We start from the raw sequence: 4,929 nt of genomic DNA, 5'->3' as shown, positions 1-4,929 counted from the left end.
TCTGCAACTGGATCCTGGACTTCCTGACGGGCCGCCCCCAGGTGGTGAGGGTAGGTAGCAACACTTCTGCCACGCTGATCCTCAACACTGGAGCCCCTCAGGGGTGTGTGCTCAGTCCCCTCCTGTACTCCCTGTTCACCCACGATGGCCAGGCACAACTCCAACACCATCATTAAGTTTGCAGATGACACAACAGTGGTAGGCCTGATCACCGACAACGACGAGACAGCCTATAGGGAGGAGGTCAGAGACCTGGCCGGGTGGTGCCAGAATAACAACCTATCCCCTAAACGTAACCAAGACTAAGGAGATGATTGTGGACTACAGGAAAAGGAGGACCGAACATGCCCCCATTCTCATCGACGGGGCTGTAGTGGAGCAGATTGAGAGCTTCAAGTTCCTTGGTGTCCACATCAACAACAAACTAGAATGGTCCAAACACACCAAGACACTCGTGAAGAGGGCACGACAAAGTCTTATTCCCCCTCGGGAAACTAAAAAGATTTGGCACAGCTCTTCAGATCCTCAAAAGGTTCTACAGCTGCAACAGAGAGCATCCTGACTGGTTACATCACTGCCTGGTATGGCAATTGCTCGGCCTCCGACCGCAAGGCACTACAAAAGTTAGTGCGTACGGCCCAGTTCATCACTGGGGCTAAGCTGCCTGCCATCCGGGACCTCTACACCAGGTGGTGTCATAGGAAGGCCCTAAAAATTGTCAAAGACCCCATCCACCCAAGTCATAGACTGTTCTCTCTACTACCGCATGGCAAGCTGTACCAGAGTGCCAAGTCTAGGACAAAAAGGCTTCTCAACAGTTTTTACCCCCAAGCCATTAGACTCCTGAACAAATGGCTACCCAGACTATTTGTATTGTGTACCCCCCCCCCCCCAACCCCTCTTTAACGCTGCTGCTACTCTCTGTTTATCATATATGCATAGTCAGCATGTAGTCATAACTCTACATTAGTGTACATACTAGTGTACATACAATTGGGCCGACCAACCAGTGCCCCCACACATTGGCTAACCGGGCTATCTGCATTGTGTCCCGCCACCCACCACCCGCCAACCCCTCTTTTACGCTACTGCTACTCTCTGTTTATCATATATGCATTTTCACTTTAACCATATCTACATGTATATACTACCTCAATCAGACAGACTAACCGGTGCCTGTATATAGCCTCGCTACTGTATATAGCCTCGCTACTGTTATTTTTACTGTTATTTTTATTTCTTTACTTACCTATTGTTCACCTAATACCTTTTCTGCACTGTTGGTTAGAGCCTGTAAGTAAGCATTTCACTCTACACCTGTTGTATTCGGCGCATGTGACAAATTAACATTGATTTGATTTAATTGCTGTGATTGAGGTGGGGAGAAACAGCTGACGGATGGGTGTGTCTTGGTGGTTGCAAGGACACACCCAAGAAACACACACATCAAACCACATCCCCAAGCCAACTCATGTTTGGCTTCTGTCACCATTTCTTGAGGAGCAAGCCAAAATACGATGCCAAATCAGCAGGTGCAATTCCCCTTTAAAAAGCCAAGCATTACACAATATCTGCTAAATCATTTCAAGCAATGTTGTCCCTGTATGTTTATGTGGTGCGTGTGTTTGTCTACCATTCACTTTGTGTAGCCAGTTAGCAATAATGATAAATGTCTTCTGGGTAGACAGAAAGACTTTTCCAAAAACGTTCTCAAATGAATGTTAATTGCAAAGTAGGTTATTTTCTTGCAAAATGCGCAATGAAAGTGGTATGACACTCAAATCAAAATGCGTTTTTCTTTTCAGCCCTCAAAAATGGACTTCTGATGTGATTTAAGCATTGACATGGGCTCAGAACATCCAATGTCATTGTTTCTCTATAAATAATTGTACGTTTGAGAGTGTAAAACCAAGAAAAGGGTGCCTATTTGAAAGCTAGGAAAGAATTAATGAGTAGCTCGCGACAATTTAAAAGTAGCGCTCATGCTGGAGAATGTTGGAGACCCCTGTTATAGGGTAAGCATTTGAACAAGCCCTAAGGTAATATCTCTCTTGGAGCAGATCCATTGTCAGTATTCTAATGTTAAGGTAAGATTTGAATGGAGAAAGCTGATCAGAGAGCTCTTACAGAGGAAGTAACTTAAGGCCAAGCCACACCATTACAAAAGTTGGCCATGCGCAGCAGATAACCTTCTGGGTGTTGACGAACGGTGGCGATTCAACATGCAGAATTCAGGAAATGAACAGAAAATAACACCCGATGTTCTGTTGTCAGAGGCGATAGGGTGGCCACTGTTGCTTTTAACCATCCGTTGGCACAGTCTGTTTAGTCCTCAGGTCTGGCTTATTATTTTCATCACTGGAAGGCTAATGACAGTATAATCTAGCCTATCGCTACAGTAGTGAATAGTGTCTTATTACCAGTAATAATAAATATTACCTTCCGACCTTGCAGCAATTTAGGAGATCCGTGCAGCTCAGAAACTTTCAGATAAAGAGGGAGCAACAATGAGCGCTGTGATTACCAATCCTAATCAGTTGTTTATTTTGAGAGGCTATAATTGCAGTACTAATGGTGACTGTGCTTGCATATCATCCTCAGCCTGATAGAAATTACTGTGTTTGGGAAATCAGCATTCTGGTGCTCTTACTTATCCAGTCCAAGTTCATTACTTTGAGGATTCTCTCCAGGACATGCTGCTGCTCTGAGGCCTTGTGAATAAGAATGGATCCTCCCCCGATCTCACACCTGTTCAGGACCAGGTCATAATGCTAGCCACGTACCTGCCATAATGACACACGAGGAATAGATGAATGATACAGACAGTGTAGGCCGTTAAAGGATGCTCTCTGATTTAAAATGTATTTATATTGACTTATGGGATACTCTTACAATACAAATTAAGTATACTTGGCTATGAATTTTGCTTGAATATATATAGTTTGGTTTGCTGAACTTCTTGTTTGGACTACATCTGGTTTGAAAATAGCAGTGACAGCAATGCTAGACGGGGGGGGGGGGGGGGGGGGGGGGGTGTCTTTAAAAAATAAATCACCTGGATCAGCACCACCTAGTTGTGAGAACCTGGAAATATCAGGATGTAGGATGGGACATAAACCTAACTACTTGTTAGACATAGAGAACTGATACTGTATACTCAATGTTAGGGTGGGATTTGCGTGGTGTGTGGCGAGTCCATTGTTGGCTTTTGACAATTTCTCTGGATTCCTTACTGATTGTTAGAAAAAATGTATGGTACAAGTTGGATGTTAGGTACTATATTTATTGAATATTATCTGAATCCTATACATTAAAATTGCCAATTTGGATGCAATCAATTAGCTTCTCTCAGAGATCAAATGTATATTTCAACAACATAATGTCGCAGGAATGCTAATCTTATCTGTTTTCTAACTACAGAAATGATTTCAGAACCATCTGAGATGGTGGGTGTCATGGCTTGCTGAAATGACATGGAACAACACCAGCACATTTCAACGAGTTTTCTATTTGTACAAAACAGCAAGCAAGGGCACAGAAACAAGCTTCATAAGGTCAGTCAACACTGTTGAGAGGGTTTCGTCTCTCTATAAATATGTGCCCATGGAGCCACTGTGAGGCTGGGAGTGGAGGAGGTGGGTATCCTCAGGGAGAGGTTCGGTGAAGGGATGGTGGGCTGAATCAAGCTGCCCGGGGTCGTCTTCTTTTGGCAGGAACAGTGGGAAGTCTACCACCCACAGGAAGTGAAACGCTGAGGGGTTTCCAACAGCCATGCCTGAGCCTTCTAGGGGTTCAGCACATTGAAGCCCCAACTTGCCCAACAAAGGGCACTGTGGGAGGAAATAATGGAAATCAGGAGACTCAAAGCTGCAGTCATCGTGAAAAAATATATATATTTATTTTCAGAATGCACTGGCCTTCAACTGCTTGTTCACAAAATAATCTTTGACGCCTGACAATTGACTATTGCGAGGGTGGATTGTTCTCTTCCTTCTATTCTGACATTTGATTGCAATTGCTTCCACATCTTTTAGACAAAAGAACACTATTGATCCACAGATATTTGAAAGACTGTTTCTTTTTAACAAAACACCCATCATTTTTGGTGCACCAGGCCCAATTACGTGTCTGAGAAAAGATAAAACAGTAACTCAAACCTTGAAGTGTGTTGTGAATATGAATTTTCCTGTGCAGTTCATGTCAAAACAGCCACTTTGACCACCACATCACTCATTTCGACTAAAAGGGTTATCTTTAATGGGGTGAAGTATGCAGAAGAACAAGTCTATGTCCCAAATTGCACCATATTCCCTAGCTAGTGCACTACTTTTGACCAGGGCCCTGGTCAAAAGCTAGTGCCATTTGGGATGCAACCAGTGTGACCATATCAGAGTGAAACTCACCACACATTCCTGCATACCAGCAGGGATGAGCAGCAGGTCCCCAGGTCTGGCCTGGGCCATCTGAGGCAGACTTCAATGCACCATCTGCCTTCACCATTCCTAGGAGGAATGGACAAAACACACCACAACCAAAAACACCAGGCTTATTTGATATTCATCTGAAGCAGCTAGCCCCTGGGCATGGCACTGACAGCCTTGAATGCCCAGAAGTCATCAGGTTTTCATATCCCTCTAACCATAAATTGCTAAACCCAATAAATTATTTGCATAAATGGAGTCACAATAAGCTGTGCATTTACCAATCATCTCACTTCGTTATAAAGAGGGTCCTATAAGATGTACAGGATTGCACCACTCTAGGATTGGTGAGGTCTACTCTTGCCTCAGGGCAAGTATGCAATGTCTTTCGTTCAACATTTTCTTCACAATAATCTTGGTTTATTGATCATATTCCAGATTCATATTTCATGAAGACTGTCTGTTTTCGTTTGCTGAGTGTATTGTAAAAGCAGCAGGGTTTTTTAAA

Source organism: Oncorhynchus mykiss, chromosome 8 (assembly GCF_013265735.2).
Source record: "Oncorhynchus mykiss isolate Arlee chromosome 8, USDA_OmykA_1.1, whole genome shotgun sequence".
Taxonomy (NCBI): Eukaryota; Metazoa; Chordata; class Actinopteri; order Salmoniformes; family Salmonidae; genus Oncorhynchus; species Oncorhynchus mykiss.
Note: the sequence above shows the minus strand (reverse complement) of the source record.